Below are 14562 nucleotides of genomic sequence, written 5' to 3' on the forward strand. Positions count from 1 at the left end.
CCTATGAAATTTCAAAGCTTCTGCAAGGCAAAAGAAACTGTCAATAAGACAAAAAGGTCACCCACAGTTTGGGAAAGCATCTTTACCAATCCTAAATCAGATAGGAGACTAATATTTAAGATATATATAAAGAACTCAAGATGATGGACTCCAGAAAATCAAATAACCCCATTAAAAATGGGGTACAGAGCTAAACAAAGAATTCTCTCCTGAGGAATACCGAATAGCTGAGAAGCACCTGAAAAAATTGTTCAACATCCTTAATCATCAGGGAAATGCAAATCAAAACAACCCTAAGATTCCACCTCACACCAGTCAGAATGGCTTAGATCAAAAGTTCAGGTGACAGCAGATGCTGACAAGGATATGGTGAAAGAGGAACACCCCTCCATTGCTCTTGGGTTTTCAAGCTGGTTCAACCACTCTGGAAGTCAGTCTGAAGGTTCCTCAGAAAATTGGATATAGTACTACTGGAAAATCCAGCAATTCCTCTCCTAGGCATATACCCAGAAGATGTTCCAACTTGTAATAAGGACACGTACTTCACTGTGTTGATAGCAGCCTTATTTATAATAGCCAGAAGCTGGAAAGAACCTAGATGTCCCTCAACAGAGGAATGGATACAGAAAATGTGGTACATTAACACAATGGAGTACTACTCAGCTGTTAAAACCCAAAAATTAAGCCGGGCGTGGTGGCACACACCTTTAATCCCAGCACTCAGGAGGCAGAGGCAGGTGGATTTCTGAGTCTGAGGCCAGCCTGGTCTACAAAGTGACTTCCAGGACAGCCAGGGCTATACAGGGAAACCCTGTCTTGAAAAACAAACAAACAAACAAACAAAAACCAAAAACAAACAAACAAACAAACAAAACAATACATTTATGAAATTCTTAGGCAAATGGATGAATCTGGNGAGTATCATCCTGAGTGAATTAACCCAATCATAAAAAAAAAAAAAAAAAAAAAAACTCACATGATATGCACTCACTAAGTAGATATTAGCCCAGAATCTTAGAATACTCAAGATACAATTTAAAAACACATTAAACTCAAGAAGAAGGACGACCACAGTGTGGATACTTCATTCCTCCTTAGAATTTGGAACAAAATACCCATGGAGGGCATTACAGAGAGAAAGTTTGGAGCTGAGACAGAAGGAAGTACCATTCAGAGACTGCCCCACCTGGGGATCCATTTGAGAAACAGCCACCAAACCCAGACACTTTTGCATATGCTAGAAAGATTTTGCTGACAGGACCCTGATATAGCTCTCTCATGTGAGGCTATGCCAGATGTATTCTGGCAAATACAGAAGTAGATGCTCACAGTCATCTATTGGCTCGAACCCACGGCCCCCCATGGAGGAGCTAGAGAATGTATCCAAGGAGCTGAAGGGTCGGCAGCCCTATAGGAGGAACAACAATATGATCTAACCAGTACCCTCAGAGCTCATGTCTCTAGCTGCATATGTAGCAGAAGATGGTCTAGTCAGCCATCATTGGGAGGAGAGGCCCTTGGTCTTGCTAATATTATATGCCTCTGTACAGGGGAATGCCAGGGCCAGGAAGTGGGAGTGGGTGGGTTGGGGAGCAGGGCAGGGGGAGTGTATAGGGGGATTGAGGGACAGCCTTTGAAATGTAAATGAAGAAAATATCCCACAATAAAAAAAGAAAAAAAGAATGTTTTGTATAAGCTTTGCATCTGTTTAATTTAGTACATATATAGAAAAAGGAAAAAAAGTCTGTCAGAATTACTATTTTCTTTATCTCCAGCATCACTGTTTTTTCCCTGAATGTCTCTATAATTGGTTCATTCCCTAACTCTGCACCCTGCTCTCCTCTGTATTCCAAAATGCAGAAATGTACTCAAATAGATAATTAATTGTATGTGACAGGAAGAGATTAAAATGGTATCTACTTTTCCTTCAATGTTTACCATATGTCATAGATTTCAAACACAATTCTGACAAATTGCATTTATTTTATTCATTGCATAAGTCTATTGTAGAGAAAATAAATATATATTCAATAACTAATATTTTTGTTTATTATTACATATAACTTACAAGACACCTGCATTATGTAACATCATTCTTGCAATATAAACTAAGTAACCCAATGTATATTATTTCAAAATGGAAAAGAAATAATAGAACAGCCCAGAATTACTTTAGTTTCTGGCTTGTGTGAATACAAGGATTTTGATAATGATATCTGAGCTTTTTTTCTCTATATTTGGCTCAGCTCCTTATTCTCTGGGCTGCGATTTGACTCAATTCTCAGAATACTTTTTTTATTTATGTGGCAAGATACTTGCAGCCAATGAATCTAAAATGGCCTGAGGTTAAAGAGCAAAGTTAGAGGGTAACTCAGTGATCACACAAGACTGCTCACATGTCCATCTGTTCACTCCCTTGGAGATCAGTAATAGAGCCTTCTAACTGATTCTACTGTGGGCTTGGGCTTCAGCTATGAGGACAGAGGGAGTAGTTTCACCTAAAATACATTGCATATATATGTGGCACAGGGATTGTTTCTGTTTAAAAAATAATTTGGGAACGGGAACCAGAAAAAAAAAATAATGATGACTCCTTTGATAATTCCATGATTCTCAAGTACCTAGGTACATAAAAGAAGTAGATAGCAGATTGAGGGACAGATTATGGAAGATCTTGTTTCAAAATAAATTTAAAAGGACTGGGTAAGTAGTTCAGTAATAGCTCACTGGCCTTGTACAGAGAGATTAATTTTCCAACAGCATGTTCTGCAGAAAAAGATGCTTTTGTGGGACACCTGTAGAAGAGTGCTAAATTTAGAGAGTTATCATATTCTTTTTGTAGAAGTTAAACATAAATGTCATGTGATAGTTGGATCTTCTGCTGTCAGATCACCGATGTTATCAAAGCTAAAGATCTTATAGATAGGCTTTCCCATCTTTTGCCTCCATATCCGTTAATTTACTTATTTATTGAGCTTGTAGATGATATCTATGTGAACAGTTTCCACAGTTGCTCATTTCTACACTATCAAAGTATGTTTGTTGACTTACTGAAAAAGCTCAAATATATATCAAACAATACATCAGCTCATGAATTTTGCCAACACTTCTCCATTCCTACTAGTGTATTTTCTACAGTCTCTGTTGAATTTAGTCAAACTTAGCAACAGATAAATATAAAGCATTGGTGACCTTTAAAATCTAGTCACACTTCATTTTATAAAATAACAGTAAGTTATTGACCCAACATTAAGAGATGAATCAAGTAACAAAAAAAAAAAAACAAAAACAAATGGTAGAAATATATTCAGAATGTTTATGCCTGTAATGTCTGCTAAAATACCTGTAAAAGTCAGAGCTATGCTTTTAAAATCTTTATCATGTGGCTTCAGAGTATTTGTTAAATGTCAGACTGGATGCTGGCTTTCCACTCAAAGTTTCCAATATTTTCGAGCATATTTCTTAGAATTGGCATAAGTCCAAGATAATAATATATAGCCATATAAGTGACTGGGAGTTTTGCTGATAGCTCAAAGATAAAATTAAGATTAAAAAGTCAGCTTTCATAGTCCCTAAGGTCAAAGAAATGCATGTTTGTGTTTGATTTAAGATTTACATATATGCAATTTAATATAATATTAGGTTTGGGTAAACCACTTTAGGGAAAGATACAAATTGAAATTCTAGAATAAAATTATAGATTCCGAAGAGTATAAGTGAAAACCATTCCCTAAATATTCATGAATGGCATAACTCAAGTAAGTTTTAGAAAGATACATTCAAACTTCTGATGGTTAGCTTTAATTTGTTTCTGATTTAAACCTATAACACTACATCATGTCTATTCTTTACTGGCTCCCTACCTGAGTATCTCACTCTGTTTCTCTTTATTTATATTTGATGGTTTTATTGTTCCCAGTGGAGACTTTGTATTCAGCACTTTCTCAAACACTGTAGAGGTGGTTTGGCCACATGGTTGCGAAGCAGCTGGCTCAAATATTTACATGAGGGGGATATGTAGTCAGGGAGCTAACCTGGGAGTGTTCACCTTGTCAGTCTTTCTCTGGAAATAAAAGGGCTGGCTAATAGAATTCTGAGGGCCATTCTAAAGATACTTCTGGAGTTAGGGTGGCAGTGAAGAATTGGTATCAAACAGGGAAAATAATGCATGCATAGAGTATCGGACTTTTAACAGTCCTAGAACATATGGTACTTTATATAGGTAGATTAGCAGATTCTCACTCAATAATACATTGGTATTAGGGGAATAGGAACTTAGGCCTGATGTTAACAAACAAACAAAGACGTAAAAACCCCAACTCTTGAGTGCTGGATTTAATCAGAATTGAAACTTAATTTCAATAGCAAAGACTAATTATATTTGTTGTTGTGACAATTAAGAAATTTTAAAAAATGATTTATGTTTCACATGTATGTCTGCGTTTTCATACTGTGCATGTGTTGGCCTGTGTTCCCCTACATGTGGCTGCATTCAGGTGGAAGCCAGAATTTAATGTCAAATGTGTTCCTAGTTCATCACCACCATAGCATATTCAGACAGGTCTCTCTCACTTGAACCCAGAGCTTACTGATTCTACTAGAGTAGCTAGCCAGTTTGCTGTGATTCCCTGTCTCCTCCTTCTGAATACTAGGATGACTGATGGAGGCCACACCCATTGGCTTTTACCTGTGTACATGTTGTGTTCAGAACTCCACTCTTCACAGTTGCAGACTAAGCATTTTTCCAAGATAGCTGTCTCTCCATTGCCTAAATTACTTATTTTTTTTTAAAAAATAAAGAATAAATATAAAACAAACCCATCTTGTGCTATTAAGTATAACCTTTTAAGCCACAGTAAAATCATTTAAAATATTTGAGAAGACAATAAAGAAAAGCCCTTCCTTCTCTGTTTCTCAAGCACAGCAAGGTGGCTGATGTAGTTTGTGAACTATTCTTCTGATTAGCAAATTTCTGAGTTTTCTGCCTTTAGTTTTCTAGCAGGAGATGCTCAGGGCGTGCTTTTGTTAACATATTCTTTATGCATTAATGGACTCAACAGGGAGCGAATGAGAACCTATGCAAATATAAAAGCACACATTTTAGCTAAAAATATTCAAGACTTCCAGTAATCCAAAACAAATAGCACAGATCTACACAGGGGATCATTTAAAGGTCAATTTTCAGTAGCATGTGCCGTTAAACCCAGTAAAGTAAATACACTGTTCCTATACTTATTAAGCTAGAACAGTTTAAACATGAGGCATAAAACAATTAGATTGGCCTGTAGTACATTATCATTAAAAACAGTCATTGTCTGTACTGCTGAGTGAATTAGTTAAATGGCTACTGACCTGCTTTCCCATGTACTCATGAGACAAACCAGATTGCTATTGTTTTCCTATGGATTATATCCAGTATGTTGGCCTGTGTGTACTAACCCTGAACTCTGAATGAAATTATCCCAATAATCTATGAGACTGACTTCATGGAGCAGTGCCTTTGACTAGAGAGTTTCCACCCCTTCAAAATGTCTCTCACATCTATTGCTTTCACTAAAAATAAAAGAACTAGTTAGCATTCTCCTCCAGATATCACCAAACCTCAGACACTAAAGAAGTAGAACAGAAATATGTCTCATATCTGTTTAACTGAACACAAGACCATTTTTATTAGAAAACTCAGTGCAATGCATAAAGAATGCATATATCTTTTAATATGTCATTTAGCAGAGATACTTGGTCTTATTATCCACACTTTCTGAACATCTCTCTCTCTCTCTCTCTCTCTCTCTCTCTCTGTGTCTGTTAGTTGCAATTGAAATTTCACAAATAATCTGAAAGCAATACTTTTTGATCCAGTTATAAATGTATGATTTCACATTAAGTGGTAACACTGAGTCACATTCAATGACTACATGTTGTAGACGTGTTCATTTTTCAGGGCCTGTAGATAGACAGAATTTATTCCATGTGAACACATTTCAATTAAAAGCAGTTTTACCTGAAAGAGAAAGATATATGGGGTTATTTCCTTTTAAATAACATTTCCTAGATTCTCCTTGCCTGCCATTTTCCTATTATAACCTTAAATTATTTGAAATGAACTTAAGTGATATTTCTTGATGGCTTGAAATTTCATTATCGATATTTCCATGGCCACAAGAGGAGATAACAGTTAAAAAATGCCTTGGTTTGTAATATTTATTTTCATTTTAATACTGATGATTGAGAAATGGTCTAAGATGCCTATTAAGCAGATAGCACAGCCTGCAAGGCAATGGGTGGTAAAGGCTCAGCAAGCAGAAAATTCCTTTTAGCAGGTGCAGAGGCAAAACAAAAACAAGTGAGATTTAAGGAGGAAAATTCGAGGACACATGGCTGTAGATGACAAAGCACTTCCTCCGCATGCACATTTTCACATAGAGTTAGCCTGGTTTTAAGTTTACACAGGTAACATGATATGTGTAAAGAATGTTCATGTTTGAACTCTTTCATTAGCACAGTGTTCACATTGTGATATATTTTGCTCTCATGAGTTTGCAATCTTTTTTATTTATAGAGCGAAAATTATTAAAATCTGTAGTGGGCTCTTGCTTTTTCTAAGAGTGTTATGAATATGAATTTTCTATCAAAATTTATCATTATTTTCTTCTTATTTTTCTGACAGTTCTGCTCACTTGGCTCAGGCAGAACTTAATCTTGCTTGTCTAGATAAGGATATCTTTACATGTCAGATCACAGCCCCAGAATGGAGTCATATAAACAGATTATTAGTGTTTGTGAGAAAACAAAACCAGAGTTTTATGACCTCAGTTTCTTCCAAAGCACAAAATTGTTCTTGGAATACATTTTTATGCTCTTCCCACATGTAGTGTGTTTACTTCAGATTATTTATTAAAACTGACTGTTATCATTTGTTTATATGCCTCTATGGAAAAACATTTATTTTATTATTTATTTATTTATTTATTTGCCACATAGTCTGAAACACGTAGCTTGCCCTTGTGGTTGGATACTTTATTTTGTGATGTCTCTTAATCCTTATCACATCAATCACCTGGTGCTCTGAATAAAGTTGGCCATTGGATGAGATGAGACTCCAGTCTACCTCATTTATTGTCCAAATCTTCCAAGATCCATTCCCTCTAGACCAGTTAACAAAAAAGAAAAAAGAAAGAAAGAAAGAGAGAGAGAGAGAGAGAGAAAGAAAGAAAGAAAGAAAGAAAGAAAGAAAGAAAGAAAGAAAGAAAGAAAGAAAGAAAGAAAGAAAGAAAGAAAACTTCTCTGTATCCACATAGTGAAGAGGGAACCAGCTGGTTTACCTCCGAATAACTTATGAAGCATGAGAATTGAAACTTAGGCTTTGGGCACAATAGACAAACACTCATCCCCAGCTCCATATTTCCTTATTTAGATTTATGCTTTAATTATATCGGATTGGAAATGCATCATGCCGTTTGCTTACAGAATCTTTAGGAAGATCTATAATCTCCATTATTTTGCCACTTGTTAACAATTCTGACTGATATTTTTCATACATTGTCTCTAAAACGCTTGTTGAATGACCTTAACTTTTCCCGTTTTGTGGGGGTGGGGGGAGTTATCTGTGTGTGGACACTTTCCCACAATCTTCTTTTTACTATTTACTGCCACACACCCTCTTGGTCCCTTGTCTGTGTGGAACGAGTCTCTGGTGCAGGTGGGCAAGGAGTCGGCGGGAATTGACAGACAGACTAGACACAAGGGAGTGTGGATCTGAATGTAATTTGTCAAATCGAGCATCAGACATTTTATACAGAAAAAAAATAGGGAAGTTGGTGACATACCGGCAAGGTACGAAGAGGTTCCTGGATTCTTACACAAAACAGAGGAATACAAACATGGAAGAACTGGCAGGAACCAACTGGGGTTAAACTCAATGTTTCTGTGTAGGGCAGTGACTTAGCTATCCGTGCCCAAGGTCGGATCAAGGACTGCTTAGAATCTAACTTAGCTATATGTCAAAATATCCAGTCTTTAGGAGCACTTGTAATAAAGCAATATTAAGGAAAAACGCACAGATCCGGTTACCAACTAAAGCAAGGACATTGGAGCATTCTTTATACAGGATGCCACAATTTCTGTGAACTTTTCGCCGTGGAACAGTGCCCAAGTTTTCGGGGCCTGTCGCGCTTGTCACTACTGGAGTGGATGTAGCAATTTACCTTATTTCTCTGACACTAAGGCTATGCTGCTGTCACCAATGTTGTTTCTGGGACTGGGTCACATGGTCTCATATCTTCAAATTATTATTATTTTTCTTTCTAGATTTAAATGCTGTGACACAGTGGTTCTCAACATATGGGTCACAAATCCATTGGGGGCTGCATAGCAAATATTTATATTATAATTCCTAACAGTAGCAAAATTATAGTCATTAAATTACAAAAAGTAATTTTATGGTTGGAAGTCACCACAACATGAGGAACTATATTACAAGGTGACAGCACTAGGAAAATTGGGAACCACTGGTCTAAATCATTAGGTTATCATATAAACTTTATATCCATATCAGGTGTTATACAGCATGTGTAGACCTTCTAATTGTTGTGTTTAGGAACACATCCAGTCTAGGGCAATGCTATTCCATTAAACAGTTTTGGCCTTCAAACTTGTAGCACTGATTTTAGTTTATAGTATGAGATGGTTGTGCATATTTTCTTATGATTATCCCAAGACACTTAATATGTGTAATACCATAATAAATGTCATTATTGTCTTAATTGTAAATTTGTTTTTCTACTGTAAGTCTATCGAAAGATAATTGAATTTTTAAAACTTGATTTTGTATCCTTTGAACTCATTAACTTCCTTTATTAGTTCCAGTAATTTGTTCTGAGGCTTTCTACACAAACCATTTCACTTGGGAATAGTCTTACTTCGCACATGCCCAAGCCCAAGCCCACATTTGTTTTTCTTGTTTTACAGTACATGATGTTGGGACTTCAATAAAAATCATTTCCTGAATCTTATTACAGTAGTGGGTATATTGTTCATGGAAATAATTAGTACCTTTTCTATATTACTTTAAAGAAAGTCATTAGTCTATGTAGATTTAAAAAAAATTAAGTGGATATATTGTGAAATTCATTTTCTAAATCTAGTACATTAATTACCAAATGTTTTTATTATTGATAATATTGTGAGCAACATCTACAGAGCTTTGAGTATGGGAAATCTTGCTTGGCTACAATAAGCCACACTTGGTCATGACGTATTATATTTTCCACTCATCACTGCCTTTGACTTGCCAGTACATATTTCATTAATATTGTGTCAATATTTGTTAGAAAGTCACTTGTAATTTTCATACAGAAAAATAAAGTCTATGTTAAGTTTCACCATAAAATTCACTATTGATTCATTAGATTGCTTGCAGATTTTAAACCTCTCTCATTTTTCTAGAGACTTTTATAATAGTTCTGTGATTTTTCTTATTTCTCAGATGTTGGCAGTGTTCAGTATAGCACTAAGTGTTCTCTTTACTATCATAATTATGAAGTTATTTTTAGTCAAAGTCACATTTGCACCGTCTATGGTTTTTGTCTCGTAAGTTTGATAAGCTGTATTTTTCAAAGTTACAAAATTTGTGGCTGTGAAATTCATAAGAATTTGGTTTTTCTATGGTTCAGTTGTAATATTCCTCCAGGTTTTAGTACTTTATTTCAAGCTTTCTTTTTCTCTACAAGGTTCTCCAAAGATTTCTCATTGACAATTCATTACAAATCAACTTTTAACTTTGATATCAGGTTGATGCAAAAGCATTTACAGGGTTGGACCACAAAATTTAAGTCATTATTTATGAGCCCAACCCATCCATTCAAATCAAAATAGGAACCATTACTAAGCAACACATTTTTTTCCAATGAAAAATAAGTTTGCTTATTCTTGACACATGAAAATATTGATTTTGGGTTTCAGTGCTTTGAGAAAGCATTCTTTGCATCTGTTGGCTGTGGAAGCCTTTTCCCTTCAAAGCATGATTAAGATGCATGGAGAAGTGGGGTTACTTGCTGAAAGGATGGGCACTATTGTGGATAAGACAAATTTCATAGCCAAAACAATTAAACATTGAAGCCTTGATTGTGTCAGATCTGGTATTGTCATGGAGAATTGTGTCTTCCCTTTTGTTAGTGAAAGCTTCAGTTGTCAGTTTCCTGGATGTTGGAAAACCCTACTCCACCCTCAAGCCACCTTCAGTAACCCAGCAACAGTGGTCATGTCATCAACAGCTGCCAAAATATGACACATTTTTACTGTCACCTAAGGTCTCATATTCTTATGAGCATGCACATGGACTGTACCCTTTGAAAGCAAGCCATTGCCTTCCCAGCCTGCCATATTTTCCCTTCCACACTTATTACAAATCTCTATACAGCCCTTGTATTTCCTCACCCCACTCCATAAACCTCTAGTGTGAGGGGCTTGTTTCATGGTGTATCTTTGTGATGTTCCTTGACTCCAAGCTGGCAAGATACCCATCTTTTTTTTGAACCCCTAATACTGGGTATCTGAGTTATTTACTGAGCATATTTTTCCCATTGTTTCTTTGACATTCAGAAATCCATAGGGCATCAGATTAGCAGCAGATATCAAACAGGGACCATGATTTCTTTCTTTTTTTTTTTTTTTTTTTTTTTTGGTCTATGTTGGGAATTGGGGAGTACTTTGACACTTCTCTATCCAACACCTAGTGGTCATCTCTGACTACTGCATATAATGCCCATGTCATTACACTTGACAATCTAATTGAGAAATGGCTTACTTTTGTCTCTTCTGTTTGTTTGTTCATCTCACGAAGCACACACTGATCAAGTTTTATTTCTCCCTACTCTCCATTTAATTTGATGTTGGCTATTAGTTTGTTGTTTATTACCCTTATTATGTGTGCTTATGGGACATATATCCCTGATCTCTCCAAGATTTTATCATAAAGGAAATTTGGATTTTGAAAAAGGATTTTCCAGTATTTAGTGAGATGATCATGTGTTTTTTCTTTTCATTTGTTTATATGGTGGATTACATTGATAGATTTTCATACATTGAAACTTTACTACATCCCTAGGATGAACCTAACTTGGTTATGGTTGATGATGTTTTTTGTTTTTTGTTTTTAATGCGGTCTTGGATTTTTTTCATGAGTATTTTATTGAGCAATTTTGGATCAATGTTTATAGGAACAGTGGTCTGACAGTGCTTTTTTTTTTTTTGAGTTTTGTGTGGTTTAGGAATCAGGGTAATTATGGCCTCATAGAATGAGTTTGGCAATGGTCCCTTTGATTCCACTTTGCGGAATAGTTTGAGAAGTAATGGTATTAATACTTCTTTAAAAGTCTGGTAGAATTCTATCCCAATCCCATCTGGCCTTGGCACTTTTTAGGTTGGAAGATTTTAATTACTACCTTAGGAGTTATATGTTTGTTTAACTCATTAGCCTGATATTGATTTAATTTTGGTAAATGGACTTTTAACGAAAATAATCCTTTTTGTGGAGTACAGACTTTTGAAGTAAGACCTAATGTTTCTTTGGATTTCCTAAATGTTTGTGCCCCGTTTCATTTCTGATTTCCTAATTTACATTTTCTATCTCTTTCTGCCTTTTACTTACTTTGGGCAAAAGTTTACTTACTTTGTTTATCTTATTGATAATCTCAAAGAACTATCTCTTGGTTTCATTGATGGTTAGTATGATTCTTTGTTTCAAATTCAATGATTTCAGCCCTGAGTTTGATTATTTCCTGTCTTCCACTCTTCTTGACAATGTTTGCTTCTTTTTGTTCTATAGATTTCAGATGTGATATTGTTTCTTTTATGAGAGGTCTCCATTTCTCAGTACAATGAATTTTTCTCTTAGCACCTCTTTCAGTGTATCCCATAAGTTTAAGTATATTGTGCATTTGTTTCTATTACTTTTCAATGTATTTTGAACTTGAATAAAGAAATTAAAATTTCTGTCTAACATCATTTTATAGTATAAAGTAAATGAACAGAAATTAATAAGACATTAGCCAAACAAAAAATCGGAAGGAATGTGCACTAAAAGTTTATAGATCATAGTCTGTTATGGTTCAGTAAGTATTAATGCTTTCTATCAAGATGCTGATATTTGTGTTTATTTTTAGGACCCATAAAGTAGTGGGAGGGAACTGACTCTTGTAAGTTGTTATTGACATATATATGTGTGGCTTGATAAGCAGATATGCACACAATATAATATATGCAAAGTATGTAGATAAATGTAATAAATTAAATAATGTATAAACACCACATTAATTAATATTGCATTATACTATTGAACAAGAAATTTCAACATTGCAAAACAGCAATTACTTTTGCACTGACTTAATAAATCAATTCCATGCTTATTACTTTTAAATTAACTTTGTAACTTTAATATTTTTTCATTTCTTTACTTTGAACTTAATGTCCTCATATTTTTCCAGAATTACATAAAAACCTGAATAATGATTAAACGTTTTCTTTCCAATATAACCATTTAAGGTATCCATTTATCTACCACTTAGCACTTTATAGCCATCAGCAAGGCATGGTGTGTTTGCTTGTTATCTATCTAATCAAACAAAATCATAATTAGAATCTTCTTTGTTAAAGAATTTGCCATAAAAATATTATAACATTTCTAATTTCAATTCAGCGTTATCTTGTGATCCAATATATTATCCATCTATGTCACTTTCCACATTGATCAGAAAGGTATTTGTGTTGTTATTCTTCAGGTCCTTGGAACTATTTTTCTAGTGTATCATCTACAAAGGGCAGCCTGTTAAAATATCCGTCCACAATATGTGGGTTTGTCTGTTTGTTTGTTTGTTTATTTTTTATTTCTGGCTTGCTTTGTGTATTTGTCTATGTCTATTTCTACTAGATTTGTCTTCACATATTTTGACACCCTGTCATTAAGTACAAAACTATTGTTGTGTCATACTGATGTCTTGACCCTCTTATCATCTAACCTCCTTACTTCTCTCTCACAATAATCTCAAAGCTTGTTTTAAAGGAAATCACATCACTTACCAAGCTTCTTTATACTTCTGGTTCAGATACTGTGTCTTTTCCATTTTACTGCTATGGAAATATTTGTGCTTAGCATTTACACAGCTTGTATATAGCACATAGATGTAGAGAGATTATATTAGGCATTCTATGGATGCATCACCTGTCAATTTAAAAAGGCCTATGGCTTAGGCAGGAAATGGGAGGTGGGACATCTGGAAGGAGAAAGAATTTTGGGAGCGAGTCTGCTGGGAGATCTGTCTTCTGCCCTCCCGCCCAACCTTCCTCCCACACACCACACCAGGTGTGAGGAGATAGATGCATGTTACTTGCGCACAGGTAACCTGTCACGTGGCAGAATCCTGGGTAAAATAATTGGCTGCTTATCACTTTCATTCATTAAAGTTCTCTATAGTTATATAAAACCCTAATACATTATTTAACATAAAATAATTAGTACCAGCAACAAAACAAAAGAAATTATGACCCAAACAACTCTCAAAATATACTCAACAGTGAAAATATGTGAAGCCTATTTTTCCTTACTTTCTAGAGAACAACTTGTGGATAACTGGAAAAGAAAGTCAATGCTAGGATACTGTTTTGAACAGAACACTGATACCTCAGGCTATAAGATCAACAATCGACAAATGGGACCTTATGTAAAAGTTTCTGTAAGTTAAAAGACCTGTCAATAGGACAAAATGGCAACCTAAAGATTGGGAAAAGACATTTACTAACCCCACATCCTATAGAGGGCTAGTATCCATAATATCCAAAGAACTCAAGAGGTTAGACTCCAGAAAACAAAATAACCCAATTTAAAAATGGGCTGCAGAGCCAAACAAAAAATCCTCAACTGAGGAATCTTGAATGGCTGAGAAGCACCTTAAGATATGTTTAGTACTTTTAGTCATCAGGGATATGCAAATCAAAAGCCCCAAGATTCTACTTTTTACCAATCAGAATAACTAAGATAAAAAAAAAAATCAGGTGACAGCAGATGCTGGTGAAGATGTAGAGAAAAAGGAACACTCCTCCATTGCTGGTGAGATTTCAAATTGGCACAAAAACTCTGCAAATCAATCTGGTGTTTCCTTAGAAAACTGGAAATAGATCTACCTGAAGACCTAGCTATACCACTCCTGGGCATGTACCCAAATGATGCTCCAACATATAACAAGGACACATGCTCCACTAATTCATAACAGCCTCATTTATAATAGTCATAAGCTGAAAACCATGCAGATGTCACTCAACTGAAGAATGGTTACAGAAAATGTGGTACATTTATACTGTGGAATACTACTCCGCTATTAAAAACGAGGATATCAAGTTAGGGAAGCAGAAACTGGCCTGAGTAGGGCCACAGGCCTCATCCGGCCATATCAGCGCCGGGATAGCGGGGAGCGCAGGGTTGCCTGACACCCACCAGCTACCCACGACCCCCACCGCAGGATTTTGGGACTGCTGGTGAGTGGAACACAGCTTCTGCTCCAGTCCAATCAC

The sequence above is a fragment of the Mus caroli genome, chromosome 10 (genome assembly GCF_900094665.2).
Source record: "Mus caroli chromosome 10, CAROLI_EIJ_v1.1, whole genome shotgun sequence".
NCBI classification, from domain to species: Eukaryota; Metazoa; Chordata; class Mammalia; order Rodentia; family Muridae; genus Mus; species Mus caroli.